Genomic DNA, 16172 nt, shown 5'->3' on the forward strand with positions numbered 1-16172 from the left:
TGTCCCATTTGTACAAATGGTACTAATAAGTTTTGCCCTTCCTTTATTATACTTTAGAGATTTATATGTTCTTTTTGTGTTTCCCTTTCTAAGATGTTCCTAGCTCAGTGAATGAGTATATAAATACTGAATAAATAAGCCTAAATTTGGAAAAACAAAAGACCAAGTGAGACAACATTTAGGCTAGCAGCATACAGAGCAAGTGAGTCACTGTGCCTGGAGTTCCAGGGCAGACTTCGATGCAAAGTATTCAATGGGATAGAATTTGTATAAAAAAATTGCATGCCTAGTGAAAAATAAGTTCCAGTTAAGTTACTTCTTTTTGATTTAAAAAGCAGTATACTCTTTGTTGGATACTTCTTGTCAACCAACAAAGATATAGGTTGGACTTTTGACCATTTGTGTCCATTATACACTCAGTGATCTGCCTTCATTCTCTCAAAAGAACCCAAAACAGTTAACATATACCCTTATTCAGCATACAGTCATGTTTGAACAAGAGAAACTCAATTTATTAAAATGTTTAGTCTTTGTGAAATATACCGTTTTGGTAAAAGGTAAATCCAGCCATTATAACCACAAAGTGTATAGTACTTAGCTCTGGTTGTCTCTAATCTATGCGCATTTATCAATATAAATGAGAATCAGTCTGCTTTAAAGTGCTATTTTTTAGAAATCCTGACATTGTGGAGACAAATATGATGTTTGTCTCAAATTATAATTAAATCTGTCTATATCACAAAGAGATGCAAAATATATGTAAAATGTAAAAAAATTGGCACTTCTGGCTGAATAATGTTATTGTCTCTCTAGTGGTTTATGATATTGGTGTGGTTTTCTCTCTTTGTGAAAGAAAATGCAAATTCAAATTACCAAACATTCAAGAGAGTCTTCTGAAGTCTAATTCATATTCTAGAATATTAACATTGCACAGCAACACTATTTCAAGAATTATTCTATGAAAATATCTTTACCCAAATTCTCCAAAGGAGCTCTGAATATTTCAGAATAAGGTTTAAAATCAATTTAAAGGCCCTATTAGAATTCCAAAATAAAATATGGCAAACTGACCAGATCTAATTTTGAGGGAGGCAGAGCTGACTCAGTGGCAGAGGAGATTTTATTTAAAAGCTAAATAATAGAATATTTGAAGATATAAATTAAAAACTAGACGAGACAGATAATTAGAAAAAGCTATGAAGACTTGCCTCTAGAAAGGAATCTGAAAAATATCAGTTTTGCTGACATATTTTATTATATTTAGCCATCATCTAAAAAAGAAATCTTCATCTCTATTCTATATAAAATGATAAAAATAATTTCGAAAAATGTATCATGAACTGTCAAACTCACCTCGAAGTCACAAATGGTAGTGATGTGGATACAATAAAGTGGATATACCTTTGGTATATCATATTTTTCTAAAAGCATAAGATCAGATAACCTTTTTATTACAGTGGATAGTCTATAATTAAGAAGCTTAAAAGAAAATGTGGATAAAAATATATGACAGCATAATGTCAATATAAAGGAATATCTTGAGTTGTACAAATTTAAAGATGAAACTAAGATAAATGCACTGTGTAAAAATCACATGTGGTAAATACAAGTCTAAATAAAATAACAGTGACTATTGAAAATTAGATTTTATGTTTATTTTACATTCTTGCTCCACAAGCAAGACATTTTTGGCTAGGTATCAAAAATTATTTTCTTCTGAATTATTTCTTGATTTTTATATCATTGAACATAGATCAGAGAAATTTAATCTTTATAACTTGTTTAAATGATAGGGTTTCCAAATTCCTCATAGAGCATTTTAGTTCTTATGTGATGAAATCTTTTGACTTAGAATTATTGTAGTAGCTCATACATTCTCAGTACTTTATCCTGTCATCATTTTAAAAGCTACTTTTAAAATTACAGACTAAATAGATATCTATTTTAAAAAGCAACATAACAACTGGGCTCTCTGTTATTTAACTTTTTTGTCTGGAAACTGATCAAGAACTAACTCAAGAAAGCAAGCACAGAATTTATTGTTGGCACTAGAATAGGCATGGAAGAGAGAAAGGCCATTTGGGACTAAGGGTTAGATTTACGTGATGATGTTTGTGATAGGAAATATGGCGGGGAGGGCCAGGGTAGCTCCTTTCCTATTAATGTCATCATTTTTTATGCAACAGGTGTCATCCACAGTGAATTAATATCATTGCTCCAACTAATCAGTTAAGAATTACAGCTACCTTTTCTTACACCCTTGAACGTAAAAGACAACAATAAAATGTTCCCCTTATTTTCAACAAACAAGAGAGATATGAAGAAAAACTCAGTATATTCCAGCAAATTGTTAAGAAAATATAAGATAATACTGTTTCTTTCTGTGTTGGAGAATGAGGAGGCCCACAGAAGGAAATCACTATAAAAGGTCTCAAAATAAATGGTTTGTACAGCTTGAAGAAATTAGTACTGTCTTACAGTGAATAAATGTTATCAAATATTTTTATATTCATGCTAAATAAAAGGCATGATCTACCAGTTTAAAAACGGCACAGACTCAAAAACGATCCATAAGATAAAACAAAAACATAAGTTCAGTAACAGTAACAAAAAATGTAAAGCCTACGACGTTTTCCTTGAGTTTTAGCTGACCTTACCCGTGCTCACTCCTTCATACCCTTCAGGGGAATCCCTTCCAGCTTCCAACCAGGAACCTCCTGCTTAAGGTTCCAACAATAGCTGTCAGAAGAGATTTAGAATGAGGCATTTCTATTCTAGATGTTTTCCCCCTCCAAGGTAATTTTAACTTTCTCTATCCTCACAGGCTTTTCTTATGGGAGAAATTTCAAGGGTGGAAGACCAGCAGAGTCCAGATACCACAGGAACAACAATGTTTCTCCATTGCATAAGGCTGTCCCTCCTTACAAAAATGTAAGTAAGTCACAGGATACTTAATTTATACTCCCCCCCCTTTTTTTCCATATATGTCTTACGCCACTTATAGTTTCATTTTATTGAAATGCTTCCTGGAATTTCAATTTATCAAGTGATGTATAGAATGAACCAAATGAATATCTGAATGTCTTGCTGTAGTCGAGTCTAGTGATTATATTTATGGACATAAGAGTTAACCCAACCTTGGCTCCAATCCTGTTTCCATTGACCAGTTATTATCTATGTCATCTTTTAAAAGTAACCTGACTCTGTCTCAATTTCCTCATCTATATGGTGAGAATAGTAACATCATCTACCTATGAGAATATCATGAAGATTCAACTATACATATGAAACACTCAGAATATTCCTTAGCACATATTTCAGTGAATGATATTATCATTATGTCTATCATCATTATCATCATCATCATCATCACCATCATCACTTTCCAAAACTTGTGAGGATTAAATGAAAAAATGAATATAAATCAATCTAGTGTCTGTCATATCAAATGTACCAATAAATTTTTTGGTGTCTTGCGGGGAATCATCTGTTTGGCTGACTTGATAAGAAAGCTAATTCTGTCATTATTCTACGCATGTTTGATTCTCATCTCCACCACTGTACATATAAAAGTTTAGCACATTTTGTTGTATATATACAAAAATTTTGTTATGATATTTAGTTTATGATTGCATATGTTATCTCTTAACTAAAATTTAAGGTCCACGTCTTACACATTTTTTGTAGCCAACAGGGAATATTTGGGAAAAAAATATTTGTGTTATCTATATGCTAATACCATTATGATATACTTATATTAGTCTGCTCAACTCTCTCATGAACTCTTGAGAGGGATGTTATCATTTCCACTTGATAGATAAGTGCTGAGAATCAAAACATTTTCAAAGCCAGAGCTAGAACTATTTATTTCCAAGAATGCACAATGGAGAAAGGATAGTCTCTTCAATGGTACTTGGAAAAGTGAGTAACAATATATATAAGAATGAAATCGGACCCTTATCTTACATCTTACACAAAAATCAAAATGGATTAAATACTTAAATAAAAAACCTGAAACTATAAAACTCCTAGAAAATATAGGAGAAATGCTTCATGACATTGGTTTTAGCAATGATTTCATAGATAAGACAACAAAAGCATGGGCGACAAAAAGAAATAAGTGGGACTACATCAAACTAAAAAGCTTTTATACAGAAAAGGAGAAAATCAACAGAGTAAAAAGGAAACCTACAAAATGGAAGAAAATATTTGCAAACTATATATCTGATAAGGGTTAATATCCAAAATATATAAGGAACTTGTACAACTCAGTACCAAAAAAATAATATCCCAATTTAAAAAATGACCTAAGGACTTGAATAGACATTTCTCCAAAGAAGTCATACAAATGGCCAACTAGTATATGAACAAGTGCTCAACATCATTGATCATCACAGAAATGTAAATCAAAACCATGGTGAAGTTATCACCTCATACCCATTAGGGTGCCCATTGTTAGAAAACAGAACAAAAGCCAATCAAAAGACAAATGTTGTCAAGGAGTGAGGATGTACAGAAATTGTAACTCTTGCACATTGTTGATGGGAATGCAAAATGGTGTCGCCACTATGAAAAACAGTATGGAATTCTCTTGAAAAAATTAAATATAAGTACCATGTGATCTAGCAATCCCTCTTCTGGGTATTTATCCAAAAGAACTGAAATCAAGATCTCAAAGAGATTAGCACTTCATGTCTATTGAAGCACTATTCACAATAGCCAAGATGTAGAAATAACCTAAATGTCTATTGACAGATGGATAAATAAAGAAAATGTGGTATATGCATACAGTGACATACTATTCAGCCTTTAAAAAGAAGGAAATTCTGCAATGTGCAATCATATGGATGAACCTCGGAGACATTATGCTATGTGAAATGAATCAATAACAGAAAGACAAGTACTGCATGCTTACACTTATGTAGGATATCTAAAATAGTAAAATTCATTGAATCAGAGAGTTGAATGGTGTTTTTCAGGGACTGAGGGGAAGGAGAAATTGGGAGTTACTAATCAATGGATATAAAGCTTCAGTTAAGCAAGATTAATGAGCTTTAGATACCTGCTGTAAAACCTTGTTTCTGTAGAACAATACTCTATTTTACCCTTGAAACTATGTTAAGAGGGGAGATCTCATGTAAAGTGTTCTTACCACAGTAAAATAAAATTTAAAAGATATATATGTTCCGGGCTATATGACTGCAAACCATATAAAATTCCCTCTCAATAAATTGCTTAGTATGAGTCAATTATATTTATATAACAATTAGATTAAAAATATATGCTCTAGAATAAGAAAAAGATAACCTTTTACCATTTAATAATAATTTATTACATACCTAGCATTGAGCACACAGAGATCTGATAGTAACTTATGGATTAACTGTTTTATGGCCACCTTAAAGAAGCAGAACAGACCCCTAACCAAAATTTGGTTCGGGTATTGAGATTGATGATACCACCCAACCAAGAGTTTATGAAAAATCTTTATTACTCAACAGGGAGGTTTTTCTGGGGAGAGCAGTGCAGATTTCCCAAGTTGATCTGAAAATGGCTTGGATTTTTATGGTTGGTGGTTAGGTGATAAAACATGGCTAAAGGCTGTCACAAGTCGTTTGAACTTACTACCAGTATTAAAGGAGTCCCCTGACCTTCTTATCTGCTTGCTCATATATATGAATCAGAAAGGGAGTAGGGAAGGATAATGTTTAAAAGCTGTCATCAGTCAAAAAAGAAAGAGTCAGTCTTTTTATTATGGTTTAAAGAAAAAAATGTTTCAAAAAGATAAAATAATTGTGGGAATATAAAAAAGAAATTAGAAAGAATTAGGTAAATTTAAAATAAGTATGAAGAGAATTACATATCAGATTAAGAAATAGCAAAGGCTTTGTTGTAGAAAATATAATCAGAAGTTATGAAAGGTTTAATTATTGACTCGCTTGCTTTGCTTTTAGAAATAAAAATTTATAAAGAGTCAAACAAACAATACTTTTGAAATTCTGAGTCTCAATTATTGTTTTAATTATAATTTTTTTTTTTAATTTTAGAAAGTGTACTCATAATAGGAAGGTTTGGCTTTCAGTAAATTTCTCAAGTGAATATTTCCCTTAGTGAATCCATTCTATCTCAAGGATACCTCTACTTTTCATTATCGCCTACTTTGATTTAAGAAAAATAATTCACCAAGATGAATTAAATATAAAAAACTGATCTATCTTGAATTTACTCAGTTATACCCTGTAAAAGCTGAATGTCTCTCTGTACTCTATTGGAAATGGGAGAAACCAATCATCTGGTCTTTACTTTTCTTCCTACATTCATTACTAACCTCTGGGTGGAAATGTGAGGAGCCCATCCATGAAGGTACCAGGACCTCTTCTCCATGGCATAGGTGGAATGAGCTTAAGAGGCAAGGATTTGCCTTCCATGCATGTGGTGTTTCTCCTTGACTGACCTCTCTAACAACACGAAAAATAGAAATAAAATAAATTGTAGATTGTTATGATAATCTTTCTATCCACTTTTCTTGACAAAATCTGGATGAACATATATCTCATCCCATTTCATGATGCCTCTCAATGCCAAGTTTCCAAAATGCAGATTTTTTAGCTTTGAGAAAGTCAGTGAATATTCAGTTGAACCATTTTCTACCTGGGTTTATTTTTTCCAATTAAAACATTAAAAGCTAATTAATTAAGATTAAAAACCAGTATATAATTAAAGTTTACATGAAGCACACATAAAAATGTGCAGGTAGACACATACATACACATACGTTACTGCAGACAGCTGTACGATATTCATTTGAAGAAGTAGAAAATACCGACTGTAGAGGAATATATATTCAGGTTGATAAGACAAACGTAAACCCTGCAAATAATGTGGGAACAATCATATAGCTAAAAACACTGCATATCAATGAAATTCATGCCTAAATATATCAAAGATAAGTTAATATTATAATAAAAGGAATAAAATAGCAAACATTCATGTGTAAATTTATTTCTTACCACCACTCTATTGCTTAACACTAATTAGGGGGAAAAATCCTCAAAAAACAAAAACATTAAATGCTTAGAGATTTTAACTTTGAAAATGAGAATTCTGTTCATAAACATGATTGTAAAACTGCTCATTAATTTTAATTATTTGGTTAATAATTACATGATGATATAAATTAGGAGATCAATAGGTCTGGAATCTATGGAAATTTTTTCCACCCACGTAGTGCATTTTAAAAAATAATAATAATAAAGATGAATATCATACAGACATTTATGTCCTACTACGGAGCTAATTACACAGGCTAGAAATCGAGCAAGTTGTTTATCACTTAAGTATGGTATTAAAACTCATCATTTTTTAACTTGTGCTTGTTCATCTGAAGGTCTTTTCTAACATAAAGAGGGAAACAAAGGATAGCTGAGCACCTTTATTTAAATATACAAAACATTAAGATCTTAATTTATTGGGCAATTTTATACAGAAATTCTTTAGAGACATAGCAAGCTTAAAAGGTTTTGGTATCAGGGTAATTTTGGCTTCATATAATAAGTTAGGAAGTATTGATCCTTCTTCAATTTTTGGGAAAAGTTTGAGAAGAACAGGTATTAAGTCTTTGAATGTTTGGTGTAATTCACTGATGAAGTCATCTGGTCCCCGTATGCGGCAAACAAACAGACTTATGGCCACAGACAGTGGATTACTGGTTATATATCTAATATCTTTTTAATATCTTTACAACTTTGTCCAATTCAAGTGGCACTAATTTATCATGGGTTTCTTAAATACAGAATAATACATGTTAACATTAAGAGTGATCACAAATATTCTAAAAATTGTTTTCCCTTAACTGTTTAACAATTGACTGAACTATCATCCCACTCAACATTTAAATTCTATTATGAAAACTTTTCTACATCTTTGCTTTATTTCTCTTTCTACATATCAAAGTTTATTCATTATTTTTTCATTTTAAATGTGTTAACATCTATAATTTATAAGAAACTGTGCTAAAATACATGAGAGTGGTAGCAAAAAAAGTTTGGATAAAAATTTGAAAAAGACATTAAATAGCTCATAGCTTAATGGGAGAGCAAGAGAAAAGTAAACACAGCAAAAATACAGCATAGTTAGTGTTATAGTAGAAGTTAATTTAAAGAGTGGTAGATACTAGAGTTATTAATGGATAGGAACTAATCTGTGAGATGCGAAGGCTAGATAGTCTATGCAAGAAAAAGAAAAATACTTCAGCATATATGAAAGATTATGGCAAATTTAAGAAAGTGTATACTAATTTAGTGTGACGTAACAGAGCTGCTAAGGAACATGAGAAAATGTGGTTGAAAGAAGAATTTGAAGTTTAGTTGTGAAAGATCATTCATATACTGAGAAGAATGTGCATTTTATAGGCATTGAGAAGCCGTCGAAGGTTTACATGATTAAATGTGGGTTTTAGAAACACTTCTAATGAGAGTGATGGATGGGAAAAAAAGAGAGACTGGAACAGGGAGGCCAGTTAGGGGGCTGAGACACTTGCCTTAACGTGGTTCTGATCTGAGAGATCAGCAAAGAGAACAGAGAGGGAAGAAATAAATCTGAGAGCTCCTTCAATATTAGAATGAGCAGGAGTTGGTTTATGGAGGAGGTAAAGGAAAGGGTAACGTCTAATAATACTCTGTTTCATTTGGTGAATAGTAGTGATAATTCCATTAGAAATGGAAAACGGGAGATGAACATATAAGAAGTATAATAAAATTTGATTTTGGACTTATATCTGAATTGCTTTCATGATATCTATGCATGTATATCTGACTACATGAAGATGTTTGCTAAGTTCCTCTTTCCTTTATTATGCTCTTCTTGTGTTTGAGTCTTAGAATTTTTTGATGTCATATTTCACATGCTAAAAAAATCATATTAAACCCTACATCAAATTTTCTAGTCTTAGAAACTCTAATTTCCACAGCTGCTGCCACTGTATAATTGTATTTGTCTTTCAAAATGACCACGGGCAAGCACTGTTTTAGGCACTGGACTCAGGTAGAAAATGGAGCTGTAAACCCCATGTGTCCAAAGTTGGTTGTCACCCCACAAAATTCTCTTTTTCAAAGTAAATCTGCAGGTAGCTCATTTGGTTTCTCGTAAGAAGTTTGAGTATAAAAGAAGCTCCTATATTAGAGTTATAATGTAAATAAAAACAAAAAATCCTGGACTCATGGGGAAATCTTACTGTGATTCTCACTCATTATAAATTCTATAACAATGAAAATATTACTAATATGGACATGAAAGATGTAGGTGAGCATTCATCTCAAAACAATTGAGCCCTAATAATTTGAAACATATTCTGACTTCAGCTCCTCTCTAGTAAACAACCACATGCTTTATATTACATGACTTCTAGAAGAAATCAGCTTCAGAATGATCCACTGAATCAGAAAGTCTCTCCAGCTGGCTAGCATACTGCCTACAGTGTTTTGATTTTGATCCTTGAATGATAAGAGAGTCAATTCCCTTGGGCTGAATTAGAATATATCACTTCAGAGTCTTGTGTATTTGTGATTGAGAAAGGGAGCTTCCCTAGAGTTATAATTATCCGTAGTCAGAGATAGAGAAAATTGATGGGGTTTACCTGACAATGGGTCAAAGAGCTGTTCAACTTAGTGCTTGGTATTTAAACTCTTAGCTCTATAATGCTAGAAATCAATTCTTCAGGAATGTATTCTGCCCTAAATATACTTTTTTTTACCCATTCTGATAATTATTTACTGCACACTAAAGTGACATGGATGACTTAAAGTACAAGATATTGTTTACTTGGTATAACTTCATCACTTTTACCAAGATAGCACCAAAGAATCGGAAGTGAACAAAAATTCCCAGGTTTTGGTATCAGGGTAATTTTGGTTTCATATAATAAGTTAGGAAGTATTGATCCTTCTTCAATTTTTGGGAAAAGTTTGAGAAGAACAGGTATTAAGTCTTTGAATGTTTGGTGTAATTCACTGATGAAGTCATCTGGTCCCTGTATGCGGCAAACAAACAGACTTATGGACACAGACAGTGGATTACTGGTTAGAGGGAAGCGTGAGAGAAGAGGTAGATAGGAATAAAAGGGGTCAAATATTTTGTGACAGAAAGAAATCTAACTCTGGTTGATGAACACGCAATGCAATATATATACAACTCACTGTTGAATGATACACTTGAAGCTTATTTGATAAGCTTATTTGATTTTGTTAATTAGTGTCACCCCAATAATTTTCAATTTAAAAAATTCATTTATGCTTTAGTTTTACTTGATTAAAAAACCTATTTTGGGTTAATGTTTTAATTCATAAAATGCCCCATGCCTGGAAAACAGTGCCATTAACTTAGACCAAAAGCATTTAGCAAACAAAATACAAATTTTAGCAACTGTATAAGTGTATACAAAATTCGAAACAATAACTTTTGTAAGATCAAACCATCAATCTTATACCTGAGTAGGAGTGCTTGTACATTATGATGATACTTGGGTTTTGATTGGAGACCTGAAGATCTAGGGAAATTAAGGGCCCCCTACTACCATCCCACTCTTAGGAAAGGAAAGAGGAAAAAACATAGATAATTTTGCCCTCAAATAACCATGAAATACAAAATTCCCAAACACGTGAAGAAATCTAATGCTAGGCAAGTTAACAAATTAATAGCAGAATTATGTACTCACTCCTGATAAAATGAATTTTATGAAGTAGCTTAACAGAAATTTTAAAATAAATTTAAGTTGTTAAAAGAGATAAATGAGAGACTATCAAAAGTGATTAATATTATAAGCAATGGCATGGATTAATCTTATAGATAATGTTAGGCAAAAGAAATTACTCAGAAAAGCATTACGTATGATTCCAATTATATAAAGTGCAAAACATGAAAAACTAATCTATGGTTTGTGAAGTCAGGAAAGCAATTACCTTTTGGGATGCAGAGGAATCAAAGGGACTTTGGAGACTGTTGGTTATGTTCTATTCATCATTTAGGTGCTCTTTACATAAGAGTGATTATTTGATGAAGTCTTTGCTATAAAATGGTGATATACTTCCAATATATAATGTATGTACTTAGCATATGAACCTTAAATACATTTTAGACTTTAAAAACACTTTCTGATAAACATTGCCAGTAGGAGAATCCAGGTATGTTGAACTGATCCATTGTCTTTTGAGTTTATTTCATAGCTAACTGTTAAAGTACAGATTGTTAATCCAAAAGTAAAAACTAAACTAAACTAAAAGGAAAATAATTAAATAGAATATTAAAATGTTATGAATGCAATAGAAATACAAATACATGGAAATTTTCAAATTAGATCATATATTTTATTAGGATTTAAAATGAGTGCAAAGTGATCTCATTAGCTGGCTTAAATCTTTCTTATTTTCTTATTCAAAAATATGCCAATTTTTATGTACTTATCTATGCCTTTGTATTTGTTATTTCCTCTTCCCAAACTATTCTTACTCATTTTTTTTAATTTTGATAAATTCCCTCCTTAAAAAATAAATCGAGATGGTTTCACAGATTTATGCATATATCCAAACTTATCAAGTTGCATGCATTAAATAAATATGTATAGTTTTTTGTTAATGAAGCTGCTAAACATAAAATACTAAGTTGGAATGCTACCTTCTGTGCGAAGTCTTATCTCTTATCCATAGCCAAAGTTAGGCAGTCATTCCAGTATCTCTTATCAGATATGTGAGATCCTTAGATATATATTCAGGCTGGGGGAGATACTGCTTGGATTCTAACATATTTCCCACTGCTTTCCAAATCTGTGATAGTGACAATTCATTTAACCTCATGATGCCTTTGTGTTCTTGTCAGTAAAATGGGAATAAATATTATCTTCTTAGGATTGTCTAAATGATTAAATAAAACTCAAATTCATAGAATAATATCTGGCACATAGTATGTGTTCATTAAAATCCTAACCATTATTTCTTTATTTTTTTATTGGTTGACCTTACAAGATTGCAAGGACCTTGTCAGTTTACAATCCCTTATTTTTTTTTTTTTTTTTAACACCTACAGCACCTGGTCTTCCTAGGCGGTCTCCCATCCAAGTACTAACCAGGCTCAACCCTGACTAGCTTCCGAGATCAGATGGGATTGGACTTGTTCGGGGTGGCATGGCCGTAGACCTAACCATTATTTCTGTGTCATAGCTTTTTCCTGTTTTATAATTTGGCCACTGCCAAGTTCCCTAAGATTTCCAGTCTTGTCTTTCCTATATCCTGTAGGCCTTGCCCCTTACAGAGTATTGGTCATATATGTGATATTCAATAAATGTTTCATGATTTGAATTGAATCTCTTAATTAACTAATTATTAAATCATGAACTTATCATAATTGTTATGAGATACTCTACAAATTTGAGTGGGCTTAAAATATTAACAAATATTCAAATTACATTCAACATAATTTTTATAATATCAATATTGATATTCTAAGTTCTCTGAATGTCATATCAAACAGGTATTAATTTCCCCAGAGTGTCAGTAACCATCTATGGGCTTACTTGTATGTGTGGGTCTCAATGAATGAATTACCTTTTTACAAAGAATAACAAAAGGATAGAACCTTCCGAACACCAAGCACAGAAGAGTTCTAGAATAAGATGCTATTGGTCTGAGTGAGCCAGGACCAGACTCTGTTCTTAGTTTTCACTTTCTTTTAAGTTTCTCTTGCTTTGATTTTCTTATCTCCTGGCCACAGGCATAAACTTCCCATATGTAATATTTGTCCATGTCTTTACAAGGATGCTATAGAAGTTTAGACTTATTCAAGATCATAAAATAAAACCCTACTTGAGCTCTTTACAACAAAAGATGTTGGTTGTGGGGACTTGAGTGTAAGAATATAACAATAATATCTTCCCAATTAACAAAAGGGGAGATACTATCAGGCCTAGAGAAAAAATTGGAATGATAGACTTTATATAAAACAATAATCCTTCCCTCTCTTGAGTCTGCCCTTTTGTGATTCTTGGCTTCATCTTTTTCTCTGTGGATGTCAACTCTTTATTTCAGTCCACTTGGCAGAAAGTTATTATTCACAGTTTTTACTTAAAATCCTCCCTTCATAATAGAGTTGGGGTTTCTTAATTCAATTTTAAATTTCCACAAGAAGGATACTTATTGACAGATACTGGGTAGTTTCCCAAAATAAACCAATCAATTATGACAGAGAGGCAGAATTATTCTAAAACAGTGTGGCTAGATTCACACACACACGTCTCAATTTGTTGAAAACAGTAATAAAAGAGAGAATCTCAAGTATAATGGGTTTTATAGTGTCCCCTCCAATATCCATGTCCACTAGGAATCTCAGAACATGTAATTATGGTAAGGACCAAGCTAAGAAATTATACTGGATTAGGGTTAGGCCAAAACACGATGATAATGTCTTTCCCTATGAGACAGAAAGGACACACAGAGTCACGGGGAGGAAAGTGATAAGATGGAGGCAGAGATTAGAGTGATGCATTTACAAGCCAAGGGATGCCAAGGATTTTGTATAATCACCAGAAGCTAGGAGAAAGGCATGGAAAAGTTTCTCCCTCAAAGCCTGCGAAACAAAAACTTTTTAATGGCAAAATTGCAATATTTTGAGGGAATAGAATTATGGCAGAGGGAAGCAACCCTGCTGACTCCTGGCTTCCTGAATTGTAAGAAAATAGATTTCTGTTGTCTTTTGAACCACCAAAGTTGGTAGTAATTTATTGTTGCAGCCCTAGTAAACTAAAAGATCAAGCAAGGAGAAAAGCAATGAAGGGATCAATTGAAGAGCTCCTTTTTTTCTCCCCAGAAGTTCTCCTTCCATATATCTTTTCTGTTAAACATGTATTCTGTATTTTATTTTAACCAGGTAAGCTATTGACCTCCAAAATCCAACTTATATCTTATGAATTTTGCTTGTAAAAAATCCTAAGTAACTTAACATGGAGTGAAACAATAATAGTTGACTGTTATTGCTCACAAATTACAAATAAGAAGTAGAAGATAGTTACTCTTTATTTCTATCCCTCTACTGATTTAAATGAATGTCACTAAGTGGTAATGCATCCTCACTTTAAGACATACTCAACAATCCTCACTTAAGCATTTATCAGTGGGCCTCAAAGGCCTTGCATCATTTGAGATTGATTCAGTAAAAAGGTGACTAAAATGAAATGCTTGAGCTGGTCCTTAAATATTCAATAGTCATTGAATACCTTTGCAAATAGCTTTTTAATGGCAGAACAGTCACACTATGATTGAAGTTGTACTGAACAAATGAAGACATGTTATCATCTTAGCCAATATTTGAGTAGCACAAGAGAATTTTAGCCAACTTGTATGTTAGTTGAGCTTGGCTGCAATTCAGTGCCTGGAATAAAATAATTTTGTTTTGTTTTGTTTTATATTTATCTAAAAATGTAAATACATACACATGACTTGAAAAACAATCATTATATAGCTAGTATAAAAACTAAAATAGAAAGATGCAACATTTTTGTCATTAGTAGAAAAAGCATTAACCTTTCATTTATGACTTAATCATGTCTCAAGTGTTCTGTGAAGAGAAAATAAAGCAGTAACAAGTCATTTATCTGAAGGTCACTTATCCTGCACACTCCATAATTTGGAGCATCAATGAGAACTTAGTAATGATCAAGAAAGGTCCATATGAATAGAAAGAGATATTTGTACATTTTTTTATTTGACTTGATTTAACAAAGCACTTGATTTGACTATTCACCAAGGAAGCACTTGATATTTAATTCAATATTTTTTATTATTGTATTAATATTTTATAAAGCTTCCCTAGCTGTTGACTATGAATGAATTCAAATTAATCAGAATTAGGGAGCTCTTGAGTTAGCCACAATGATGACAGAAGGAAGTTATAGTTAACAACCCGAGAGCAATAGAAGAAACAGACAAAACTTAAATACAGAAAGAAGAGCTCTCTAAAACAATAACAAAAAGATTTCCTGATCAATTTTGCAAACTTTCCAACCACTCAAAACTCCTACCATGTCATCTTAATACATGTAAATGAAAAAATATTCCTTCAGTATTCTGTTTGTTTACCACGAATTGAAGAACTATGGATTATGCAAATATATTAGTCTTCCAACTTGTTCAATGACAACATTAACAGAAAAAGGGTGAAAGCTCGTGTCCACTTGTAAAGGACGTCTCAAAGCGTTGTATTTGCAATAGATCCTCCTCCTCGATGGCCTTTTGTAATTAGGGAATAACATTTCAAAAGTTCCATAAAGATTAACTAAAATTTTTCCAGAATCTATTTGATTTTGATATTCTCATATATATATATAGTACTTCTTCCTAAACTAAAGGTAGTATCAAAATCCATTAAGACTGACTACAGTTATTATTACTGCCATCAACTTCACACTTTGACGCATTTAATAATTATCACTCTTAGAGAAGAAAATGTTATTTTCGGTATGCAAAATGATGGCTCCCTGAAAGATGTCTACATCTTAATTCCTAGAACCTGTAAATATGTTGTTTTACATGGCAAAAGGGAATTAAGTTTGCAGATAGAATTAAGGATACAGTAGTTAACCTTAAGATAAAAACATTATCATAGAATATCTGGGTGCGCACAAGGTAATTACAATGCTAATTAAAAGTTGAAGAAGGATATAGAAGGAAGAGAATCAGTAAAGGCAATGTGATGACAAAAATGGGGAGAAAGATTGCCATTTAGCATAAAATGTATTCTAGTTCTTTCCCGAGACCTGTATCTCCCATTTTTAGTTTGTAATATATTGTTATATTCTTACAATACTTCCTCAAAACCTACATTCTTTTGTTTCAGAGAGCTCAAGTTGAGTTCTGCTATACAATTCTGAATAAGCCTGAGCTTTTACACAATCTAGAGAAGAAAGTAAGGACATAAACGTGTAAATCAACTAGGAGAAAACATTTAGAAAAAAATATATCTGACAAAGAACTTAAATCAAGAATACATAAAGAACTTCTACAACTTAACAATAAAAAAAAATTAAAAAACAAAAAATGGGCTAAGAATTAAATAGACAATTCAAAAGATATATAAATAGCCAAGAATCATATAAAAATGCATAATATCTTTAGTTATTGGGGAAATGCAAA

At 32.1% G+C, this 16172-nt stretch overlaps 1 pseudogene; it reads right to left on the reverse strand.

Annotated features, from left to right (window-relative positions):
* Positions 1-12066: 12066 nt before the first annotated feature.
* On the reverse strand, positions 12067-12185 carry LOC111742349 (annotated as a pseudogene).
* Between the last annotated feature and the right edge of the window lie 3987 nt (positions 12186-16172).

This window comes from Pteropus vampyrus, unplaced genomic scaffold, assembly GCF_000151845.1.
Source record: "Pteropus vampyrus isolate Shadow unplaced genomic scaffold, Pvam_2.0 Scaffold91, whole genome shotgun sequence".
In the NCBI taxonomy this organism is placed as follows: domain Eukaryota; kingdom Metazoa; phylum Chordata; class Mammalia; order Chiroptera; family Pteropodidae; genus Pteropus; species Pteropus vampyrus.